Source organism: Anser brachyrhynchus (genome assembly GCF_964034855.1).
Source record: "Anser brachyrhynchus genome assembly, chromosome: 12".
Lineage (NCBI taxonomy): Eukaryota > Metazoa > Chordata > Aves > Anseriformes > Anatidae > Anser > Anser brachyrhynchus.
The window spans coordinates 7283988-7296302 of record NC_137707.1 but is presented as its reverse complement, the minus strand read 5'-3'; the positions used below and the strand labels follow the sequence as shown (position 1 = coordinate 7296302).

Here is a 12315-nt window from a genome sequence, read left to right as displayed (position 1 = left end):
CCCACTGATCTTTCTATAATGATCTAAACACTGAAGGGTGTGTTGCTGGTGCTTTGAACAGAGGAAAGATCAAAGGTCTGGTTTTCAGTGGTTTGCTGTCTAATAAGTGACGTATGGGTAACATACAGCTGTTTTGCAATAGCAAAGAAGAGAAAGAAATGCTGTGGCTAAATGCCAAAACAAAATTAGAAACAAATTCACTGAAGCTAGACTTTACTGTTTCTGTTCTCAGTCGTTTAAAGGAGAAACAGAAATGGACAAAGTCAAGCCTCCCATGAGATCTTTAGTAAACCAATGGAAAAAAAAGAAGTATGATTTTAGAGGGCAGACATCCCAACCCAATTTACCAGCAGTTATACTTAGTGATATAGAAAGAAACTAATTCCTGTTTTTTGACATTTAAGTTAGACCCTCAAAACACATATCTCTTTCTTCTCCTTCATCTGTATGCAAGCAACTTCAGTTAGGATGAATTGTGAATGATTATGAAGGCCAAAGACAAAATGTAGCCCTTAATTTTGTCACTTTTGGTGTACACCAGAGCTTGATGTTCTGTTTATTTCCATTGTGAAAATTCTGGAGCTGCAACATTCTGGCCTCATGCACTGTCTCTCCCAGGGATCTCATTTTTGACTGTCGCCTTGAGTTTTCAGACAATGTGCGATTTCTGTTTGAAGCAGGTAGAGTTTCAAGGGTTTTTTGTTAAGAAAGCACACTTTTCATCAGGACCCAAAGGACAGATAGAATTTCTTGATGTATTCTTTCTTCCAGATCCAGTGAGTGAGTAGAAATAAATTTATTGCGAGACTGTTGATTCCTGAATATTAAGTATTGGCGTGGAGGAACCTTCTGCAGTTTTCTACTTTGACAGCTAACTTTTGAGGAACCCCCATTTTTTCAACAGAAAAAGCTTTGTATTCATATTGTACTGGATGACAGCGTGGCTTGTGATATCTCACGTCCATCTGGATCCATCATGCAGTGTTGTACCACTGGACAAGACCTGTCAGCTCAATACAACATTAGACTTTCAGTCCAGTCCTGTTTCAGTAGCATATCTCAGTGATGGCTTTCTACTGTATTACTTTGGAGAGGCAAAAATTCGGTTATTCTTGGGTTGCTTGATAAATCATTTTATCCAAGATACCATTAATAATAAGCTAAAGTCAAACTTAATTGAGTATATTCCCTGCTGAATGTCTGTTAAAGATAAAAGGTTAAAGCAAGGTATAGAGGACATTTTCATTTTGTAAGTGAGAGAATTGTACAGGATATCTACAGTCCCTTTCTCTTATTTTTGCACCTTTAGGTTTTAAAGTGAACTAGCCAAATTTTATTCTCAAATGGGCAGTGTAAGAGGTCAGACATGGGTTTTAGTTTTGTGCATGGTTTATTCTACTTGGAAGTTTTGTGAAGAGTTTTGTTTATTTTATTTATTTATTTATTTATTGTGCAGCCATGGGAGACTGAGCTCATTAAATTACTCTGAAAGAGTGAAGCTTTGTGGCCAGTTCACAGGTGTCTCTGAGTCTCCCATGTGACAAGCATTCAGTATACTTCTTCTCGCAGATATGTTTCTATTCTTGTGACTCTTTTTTGTAAGCTATTGCAGCAGCCACTCATCGGTGATGTTTTTGTAGCATCTAAATAAAGCACAGACATGTTTTAGTCCCAGTCATAAGGATGGGGATAGAAGGGTTTAATCAACATGCTGAAGAGCACAAGGGAAATCAAAAACCTGAAAGGTAATCTAGACCTTAGTCGGAAGGCCTCAAAGATGAGATACCTTTTCACTTCAGTATCTTTCTTCTGTAATTATGAAAAAATAATAATCCCAGGACAACAAATCCTTCCTCAAGGATTATTAAAAGTAAACCGCGTTCTGAATAAGACCAGTTAAGTTTATACAATAATTTGGTTTCTTTGCTAAGTCAGCATCCCTTTGCATATCCCTAAATCTCTACAACAAATTGCTTAGCAGAGAGCTTTTCTAAAATATGTGTGTGAAATTCCAGGGTCTGCTGAAGCCAGTGAAAATTTTCATCCTGTCCCTAGCAGAGAGAAGTCAAAGTATCATTATATGTGAAATAAATGATAAAAGTTTTCATCCTCTTCACCTGTTTAAGTCTGACTGTAATGTTAGCTTCATGAGTGAGAATATGGCTGGTGGCTTCAGACAGTGATGATACATTTATTTCAAGTCACAAGAGCCAAGAAACTGCAAGTCCAAAACCCCAGTGGGATATTCTTTCATCCTAACTACTTGTGCAGTGTCTCTCTTCAGCTACTAGTGACCTTGGGTCTCCCATTGGGGCCTTTCTAGCTGACAGCAGCAAGCCATATAGTTTATACAAAAAAATTGTAACCATAAAGAAAAAGGGGGGTGGTGTGGAGAGAGAATAAATCTTTTTCCATTTTTTAAAACTTGGGGCCCTTAAAACTTCTAAAAAACATATCACAGTAGCAAAGACTTGTTAAGGAATGCAATTCTTCTACAGATTAATTGACACTAGATGATACAGTAGTAATACATTTCAATGGACAACGAACTTCAGGATGAGAAAACACAAAAACAAATTAGCACTGAGGACATTAACACTTCAACTGAGTACAGTGTTTCATGAGTCATGTAATATAATTGCTTTGCCACATTTTAGCCTTGACAATTTAACAGTAAAGTTTTATTTTAACCAAGATTTTAAATCTAAGGGGAAACTATAGTAAGAACATTCAATTATTCAAATTCTCTGTATATACCATTGGCTGCATGCTGTTTTTTGAGGATTTTCTCTTTTATATAGCATCAGCAAAATTTCTATCAAAAACTTTTTTCCTTGTGAAAAAAAAAAAAAAAAGGCAGATTGTTTCCTAGCAGAGCATAAAAGAGAGATTGCTGTGTTTTCTATTAGAGCCACCAAAACAGTTTGCACAGAGGACAGTAAATTTTGTTCATGCTGTGCAGACATTTTGAACCAGATGACAAGTCCAACAGCTTGGATTCTCTGGAAGGTGAGATTTCAGTGGCTCCAAATGAAAATGAAAAAGCAAGATTGAGGGACACTGAAATGAAAGGCACTTGGGTGAGTGACAAACACAAATCAATCAACTTTATTATGCCCTGTATCTCCTATAGAGTTCTGGGGCCAGGAAGGCAGGGTGCATGACAGGTATATCCAAAAATGTCAACAAATCTACTGCTTTCAGCTCTTCAGTGTGTTACCACCCAATGCAAACATTGCCAACAAAGGAATGGCATGTCTGCATCAGTGGTGGCACATTCTGGGAAAGCAGAGGCATTATCCTGGCACAGTTTGCTTAATTTTGATCTGATTGTGCCATATGGTTGCATTTTAATTTTGTATTTAAATGTGGTGCTTGCTGTTTCTGACCCCATCCAGACTCCTTTGTGAAAATTATGGTCGGTGAAGAGGAGATTGGAAATAGGAAAGAAAGTGGTGATGATTGGCAGTGGTCTCAGTTGGGCAGCCAGTTAAGTGCTGTGGCAGTTGTATGGGATGAACTGGACTAGGGAGGCTCAGGTGAAGAGGTACAAGGAAAGTGGTAGAATTTTACTAGAGAAACAGGCAGAGATCAGCAGAGTGGGGAAAGGTAGAGTAGGAGAAGGCTGGATGAGTGGAACAGCAGAACAGTCTGAAGAAGGAGAAGTAGGAGGTTGCATACATAGCCGTACCAAGATGGAGCAGTGCAGAATATAAGCTGTCAGAGGGAAGAGAAAGGACAGGTAATACAGCCACGTGTCACCTGAAACTCAGCCCAGCCTTGGGTACTTCTGTATGGAATTTTAGCAAAACGTTTGATTTTGAGGAAGAAGGGAAAAAAAAATCCATCACTACAGTGGCTCTTCAAAGTTAACTAACACTTTGAAGAGCCATAAATGGACTGGTTTGTAAAGAGAGATTTTATAGCAAGAGGTGAGGAAAATTATGAATGCTAGTATCAGATACAGGTATACCTGTCAGTCCCTACCATATACCTATTCTGTGCAAGACCACCTGGAACATGGAAAAAAAGGAGTCACCACTCAAGGAATCATGCAAGGCGAAGGTCTCTCACATATCTTTGTGGTTCTTAGTCCAGTGAATAAAATTACTGAGCAGTCAGTCAACTGTTCCTTAAATACGCTTTCCTTCAGCCTTCAGAACATTAAATTAGAGAGATGAATAGCTGCTGCTTCAGGGAAAGGGAGAGATCCCCAAATCATATATTTTTTGTTTCACTCTACAAGATAATAGAACTTTTCTCCTCATTGCACATCTGCATCTTGAGTCAGAATTTTATTCAAACCCGTGTGAGCCAAACTTAAAATCAACAGCAACAAAAGTTTGTGGGAGATCTTTATCGTTTAAGGCAGTAGGAACATCATGAGGAACATTTGGTTGTATGAACTTTTCACTAATCTCTGCAGAAGTTTTCTGCATATGACTGTAAAAATTCTACAGCTCTTGGGTGTGTGTGAATGAATCTGTAGAGTACTATTTGGATATTTCCACAGATAGGCGGTACGAATTCATTTATATTCCGGATCTGAATCAAATTGTTTCTGCCGTTTTTGTTTAAACAGGGAATAGTTCTTTAGAGGGGAACATGTGGGTTTTTTTTTTTACTCAGATCCTTTCTGTTGCGGCACAAAGGTGTCCTTTGAACATCCCCCTGGTCTTTCATTTCAGACTTCAGTACAAATAACCAATAAATCCGCTGAGTTTCAGCCAGTGCAGTGAATTTCATTTTATAATACTGTACTGTCATTGCATAGTTGCAACACTGTAACAGTAGGACATTACATAAAATTAAGCAGTTTATTATCTACTAGAAAGGAAAGAGATTTTCTTCATTCTCTCCTTTTTTTTTTTTAATTTTTTTTTTTTAACTTTGTAGTAGATGATAGTATAAATCACATTTTGTACTTCTTTCAGGAATGCCTGTTTGTTCTCCTGTGATTCTACATAAATCTCTAAATTTAAACTGTCCCTAAAAGACTTTGGTTTTGTGGGGTTTTTTTTGTTTTTGTTTTTATCATTATTATTTTTTTCACTTCTGCTCAGCATATAGACTTAGACAGCCCTATGGTGGGCAAATAATCTTTTTTGTTATGTGATGAATCTGCAGGCCCTTCACAGCAAAAGATCTTCCAAAGCAGCAGGGCCAATTCTTTAAGTTGAGAAACAGTATATCAATAAAGGTCAGTGTGACAATGTGATTTATTGAAATACTGTGCTGCTCCTAGCAGTTAGTATTTTATATTATATGATACACGGCAGGTATTTTTATTCGTATTTGGGTTCCCCACTGAAAACTTGTTCAACCTGTTTTATTATTTATTGTTGCCTTTTAGAGATGAAAGAAACCAATTTATTCAGCTTTCATAACGATTCCTAACAGGTACAAAGAAGTTAAGGACTAACAGGAAAAATCAATTGGTTAATAAAATAGTTAATTGACTAAATGCTTCTTTCAAGAGGCCCTGAATGCAGACTGTTCAGGAGCAGAGGAGGTTGGTTTAATTAAAACAGGATCTCACTGTATAAAAGCCTTCTCTGCAGATAAGGTTTTCAAATTTGAGTGTGCTTGTTCCTGTTTTTTTATAGTTTACAAATGCAGCAGAACCAGGTACCATAATTAGATCTTTTCACAATTTTCAGTATCCGTTTTTCTCAGGTTTCCTTTTATGGTCATGGCAGATGGCAAAATCACAGTGAAAGCATATCTAAACATAGAGCGATCCATCAACATGTTTGGACCCAGAAAGATTTTAAAGATAAATGTGTCAATCATTGACAGACAAAAACCTCCAAGTTTTGTCTCATTCTGCTGGACTGTCTGGTGGTTTTTTTTGTTGTTGTTGTTTGTTTGTTTGTTTGTTTTTGTAATTGGATTTATGCTGCCATTGCTTGTGAAATCTAGGATTTTGAAAAGGCAAAGGGAAGTGGGAAGTGATTTCCATTCACCACTTCTGAAATCCTAGCTGATGAGCATCCAAAATTGTTTTTGGGCTCAGTGATGCTAGTTGCTGAATGCCTTTCAGAAAGATACTGAATGTCTTCCGCTTGTTTTAACGTGGTATAACCATCACTCTAAGAGAGTGTCTAAGCATCTGGTCTCCTGGTATGTATAATGTAAATTAGAAGCACATTTTAAGCAGCAGTGTCCCAGGGACACCATTAAAATCATGAAACAGTTTACAGTAGCTAAATTGACTCTGTGCATAAACACTATGCTACGGTTCTCTAGTTCAGTCTTAAAATGTCCAGAAACTCTTAGTGTTGCCCTTGAGTCCAGTAGGAATATCCCCTTGTCACGTTCACCTGAAGAGAAGAACCACCCATCTTCAGCACCTGTGTTATCCCCACATACCATCGCGCAAACAGGCAGAGAGCAGCAGAACCACCTCTTGGGCTCTTCTTGTACTCTGTATTATGGTTGGCATTCACAATGGTTGGCTGATATTCACAACTGCTGAGCATCATCAAATCTTATAGACATCGGTGGAAATGTAATACTCATCCCTTGGAATACTAGCAATAAATGCTTTTTGCCTATGTATTTGAAATTTACTTTCCAAATATCTGCATCATTATTTTCATTTTCTTTACCAATAACATGCCTCTTGGTGGCAAATATGCTTTTTTCCATCATGAAGACAATAGGTCTGCTTTTTACCCATGTCACAGGCCTCTGGCTCAGTTACACATAATGGCATTTCACAGCTCCCCACCTCCCTCTGACACTTACCAAGGTGTCTGTCGTTTATGGAGTCTGTCAACAAGCTCTACATTTAACTGAAATATTGAAAAAAAAATCCTGTGATTTAAAAAACGGAGGTTTTGCTGATGTTGTTCAGTGTTTCATCTGTCTGACTCCCAACAAGTACAACGTGTTGATAAAGGACAGGGTGTGAATGGCAAGGTACTTTCATTGACCTTCACTGTTGGCTCATATTGACATTCAGGCAGGAGAGATATTCAAACAGTTAAGGTTAAAAGAAAGGCGACTTTGATTAACAGTGAAGTAATGCATCGAAATTCCAAATTATGTAGGAGTCTGCTCAGGCTACAATTTGTCTTGTTTGTTTTTAATTTTAGATTCAATGTCAATGCAGGATTTTAACTCTCTGGTTACAGTTCTTTATCCTTATAATTCTCTAATGCAATTGTGATGTAATCCTCAATTTTATTAAGAGCCAAGTTAAAAAACATCAATATGTTATTCAGAATATTACATTGACTGGAAGTTTAAGCTAGTATAATGACCTGGGAACTCCTTCTCTGAGCAGAAGGTATATATTTGCTTCTGCTTTAAGGGACACCTTCGGTATTGAAAGGTGAAGCAAACACTAGTGTTAAACCATCACCAAAACTCCCGAGTCAGAGCACTTCGTTTGTATAGCCATAAAGGTGGATTTATGCTAAAATGTCAGACTTTGCATTGTAATGGCTGGCGGCTGGGCATACATTTCCTTCTGCTGGGGGAGTGGTAAACGCTGGCTGAGGAACAGAGAGTGCAACTGGGGAGGTAACTCCTATAGCCATCCTAAGAGGATTTGTTAGAGCTTGAATGCCTAGCCATTCAGCTCTGTGATGTCCACCATTGTAGCACCTAATGCTTTTGTGGGTTGCGGTTCTGTGACAATGACAAGAAATCGATACTAATTTTCATTTTACTGCTCTAAAAAGCACAGCGAAAAATGGCTGTTAAAAGAATTTCTAAGGGGAACTGTTCAAATCTTTTCGTTATGAAAATCGAAATCATGACAGGCTTTGTTGCAGTTAAGCTACCCTGGCCCCAAAACTGAAAACAGTACTAAGCCCGAGATGTTAAACGCTTAAATCTTCCTCTTCTTCTCATGGCTCATTGTCCACAAATACATGCACCAGTATTCCAGCACATCTTGCTGAAAGGGCTGCTTCTCCCATGAAAAATTTGGATCCCAAACCAACAACTCAAGATTTCACGTTGGATAATTGGGCTTTACCTGCATTTTAAACAAAAATCCTGGTCCTTTTATAAACTGCTTGAGTTGGCAGACACGCAGAGCTTTTGCTGAAAGAAATGCATTAATCCTTTTAAGTTTGATAAAAGGTTCTTTCATACTATACTGTATAGTTTCCCGCTGTGGGACCACATTTGTGTAGAATCTCCATTTGTGGGGAAAGAAAGACTCAGACTCCTAATGGCTTGAAGGAAAGACTGATAAGGGAAAATAATACACACTTAGACTTAAAATTGAACACAATTCAGGGGAGGTTTATTACATTAATTGGAGTTAATGGACCTGCTCTGTCCCTTTTCTTTGTTCTCCCTTGGTGTGCTCCTAGGAACTGCAGGTGATCACCTTTTCATCGGGGCTAGCATTGTGACAAGTCCAGAACTGATCTCTGTACAACGATATGCAAGGTCCTATTTTCCTTGTTCTTCTGGTGCATTCACTACAGATGTTAGTCCAGTGTCTGATGATGACAGTGGAAGGCATTACAGCAATCTACTGCCAAAGCAAGCAAAACAAATGGCTAGTTTCTTGTGTTTCAACCCCGTGCTGGCCTGGATTTATTTTGGTAGCTCTGATATTTTGTTACTGTGACCAGACTCTAGTGCAGGGCAGTGCTGGGCAACATGACATTCAATATTCTTGTTTTACTGAAACCCACACGTCAATAGTGACTAGTGTCAAGCCATTTAGACTACTACTTTTCATTGGGTGGGTATTAGTTTTTTTATTTCTCTATCTCATGTTGTTTACTATTTTTCACTTTTAACAACAGCCCAGTGGAATAAAATTTCCTTCAATCCTTCCAATAAAATGACCTTCCCTTTGGACAAGGGATTATGTCTAGAGCAGCTACAGTAAAATGTGGTACAGATCTTTTAGGAATAGATCTCCCTGGAAAACTTTGTACTGTGTATTTTGCTTCCATCTGAGTCCAAACTCAGTCTGATTAAGCCTAGTTCCAAAAAAAAAAAAAAAAGTGTAAGCAACAATTTTAAGTTGCATTTTATGTTCTGAATTTATCTAAAAATCTAAAATAAACAACAAACTCATCATTGTAGCACAACCAGGACAAGAGTTTCTACCTTCCAGTATTTCTTTGCTTTTGAGTTATGTGACAGCAGGCAGTGTATTGTGTATGAACATTCGGAGATGCAAGTGATGAAATGATGGGAATCCGTCCTGGCTACAAAGTCCTCTCCATCAAACAGGGGCTAAACCTAAGCCTCTTGTAAAGAGCTAGTGCAGGCTCTTCTCCACACTTCTTTTGGTAAATGGGAGCCCTGAAGGAAAGTTGCCTGTGTGTCTAACTGCTTTCATGATGTTAGCTCTGGGCCGACGTGCTATCTCAGAAGCCAAACGTTTACCAGCTTTGTTAATTTTTCTGCTGTTTTTAACTAATGCCAGGTATCAAGCGTGCATTCTCAACTTTATCCAATGCCAGGAGATCATCTCTGAAGGTTTGTGTTTAAAACATATTATGTTTTCAAGCTCAGTTCTGGTGCCATCTGTATCATAAAATCTCAGGCTAGCACACACAGAGATGTGCAGTCACATAACATAGGATTACCATCTGTAATTCAATATGGCCAACACAAGACCAGGTTTGAAAAATCCTCTGGACTCATGTTAATTTCAGAGCTGAAGATAAAGTCAGTGTTTTAGTATTTTTTGGGTATGTTATTTTTGACAGTAGCCAATCTATAAGAATATAAATGCATCATGGCATTCTTTTAGGACATCCAGTGGAAGTATCAATGGCAGAAATTAGTCATAAGAAAATGACCAGAAGTCAGTTCAGACAGTGTTACCTGCCAGAGAATTAAAGTTATCTAACTCAGAAAATTCTGGCATGTGTAAATTATTGTTCCTATTGATGTTAATTTTCTTCTGTTACAGCTTTAGTAAGACACAATGGCTACAATTTATTTTTATAACAATACTCAGTTTGTTGTATTATAGGTAACCATGATATAATTTACACATTCTCTCTAGCCAGCTAAATGGCTCCATAGCATTATTTATACAAAGTGGAGACCTGTGACTTCATTGGAAAACAAACATACAGATAACAAGACATCCTTCTTTGTACATGGGACAGAGGGATGGCTGACCCAGTAATTAAACCAATAAATTCTGAGGATGAATATATTGAGGAAATCTGATTTCTTGGAATAATTCAGGAAGCTCATATGCCTATGGACTCCAAAAGTTTTGGAATCTGTTCCTTCAGCCAAAGGCTGTGAAAATGTTCCCAGGCAATACAGAAATCTTTGCATGGAAAGATTTCTGAGGTGTCTCATCTTCCATTAAAAACAAATGAAACAGGAATATTCATAGAGGCTATTTTATAAACACCTCCAGTTCATCAGAAATCCATGGGATCCACCTCACACATGCATGCCATTTTACCTTTATGAGAAACATCCTTTCTCCACAGATAATAATCATACTGACTTACATTTTTGGTGTGTTAAATTCATCCCTTAACACCACCAATAAATTTAGTCCTTAGAGGTGATATTAACAGACTGCTGGCCTTATCATTCTGATTGCAATGTTCTAGCTAGAGCTAGTTTGACCATTTTCCCTTTATATGTTTTCAGTCGAAAATGGGACTTTGGCAAAATAAAATTAAAAAATATGCATGAAAAAGTCCATTTTGTCAAAATGTGATCCATCAGGGAACTGGAATGAATTTCAAAAGCAATAAGCTAGCTTGGTATTTAAAGGTGTTTTTTTTTATTATTTAAACCTTCAGGGATATACATTTTTGCACCATTCATTGAACTGTGGGTGCAATTTATTTAATAGGCACACATTTTACCGGGCAACTTATGCCACCAGAAAAGGATTTCAAGCCTCAGCCAAGTGGAAAATATATCCCAAGGTGTGTGTGTTGCCTAGTAAAACTAGGAGATTTAAATAGTGAAGATACAAGCTGACTGTGAAAGCACCTTCCACTAATATAAAACTATGCAGTTCTAAAATGATGCTGACAACCCCCACAAACCTTTAAATAGCCATTTCCAAGCTGGCAGATCTAAATTGCAGGAAAACAAAGTAATCACTCAAGGAATTCTTTGCAAATTAAAACAGTTCCTTCTTGTTACTTTGTGTTCTGGAGCTTCACAAACAATAATACAGTCTCAAAAGCCATTCTCCTATTTGTTTTTGTATCAAATTATCTTTCTCTAAAAGTAAGTACTCGGTCAATAATAAAAAGAAAATTTTGGTAGATAATGCTAAGAACAAACGAGAAATTCACATTTTAAAAAGCTAGTTTAAGAAACACAGTGTGCTAGCGTGTATCTTATTTATATGTAAAATGAGATGTTACTAGTTTATATTTCACTTCTGGCTCCACTGTCAGTCTGAATGGCAACTTCACTGGGATGAATTTGTGCAAAAGGCTAGTTCAAGGTTAGCGCACCGTGTAAGATATGGAGTATGCTTAGAAAGGGCCCAGGGTTTGTGCTGCCTCTCCACAAAGGATGACATACGGAGAGCCTCTTCAAAGTGGAAGGAGATTCCCCGGAGTGAAAGTACCCCTGCAGAAGCTTATTCAACCTGGCATTTATGGCAATTTTGCAAATAGAACTAAACTCTGATATGTATTTGCAAGAAAAGAAATGCTTATAAGCATTGTAATTCATGATATGAATTAGAAGTTTGTAGAACTGCATACGCTGCATGAAATTAGATTGCAGTGTGTGTACGAAATACAAGTGTGAAAAACCCAAGAGCTCTTCTGATGTTCATCTGGCAAAGAGGCTGAGCCCTGGCATGAAAGTGCATTGTGGCAAATGGCTGTGCTTGAAAGTAGAAGCTCTCCTTGTATGAAGTATCAGTGCTCTTGGACATCACCAGTGACATTTCCTCGGCAAAGTCATTCATTATATTGATAGTCCTAAGGCTGGTGTGTTACTGCTACACTCATACAGCTATAAACCTGCTGGTGTCTTCATTCAGCCTGGGATGTCACTCCTGATATGAAGGAATGAAAACATTACTCAAGTATTTGAGAATACATACATAATTTTTGTAACATTTCTGTGAAGAACGGACATTGTTCAGTGTACCGGCACTTTGCTGCTGAGGTAAAAGAGGAAATATCTCTTCGGGGAGAGAAAAAATAGAGCTGTGAGGTGCTGATAGCAGATCCTACCTGAGTGGATATAAGTCACTGAAAATAAACCTAGCAGTGTGGTCTGTCTCGCTGTTGTATGGCAGGACTGATTCTATCTGTAGTCATGTTACTTTTCAGAGGTCCCAGACAATTCTTTTAGATACTACCAGGGCCAGTGTCCACT

At 37.9% G+C, this 12315-nt stretch overlaps 1 protein-coding gene across 2 annotated transcripts in view; it reads left to right on the top strand.

The window, feature by feature from the left end:
• The window catches only part of LOC308176583 (uncharacterized protein), a 288961-nt gene that overhangs the window by 64633 nt on the left and 212013 nt on the right, over positions 1–12315 (top strand). The window lies entirely within an intron of this gene.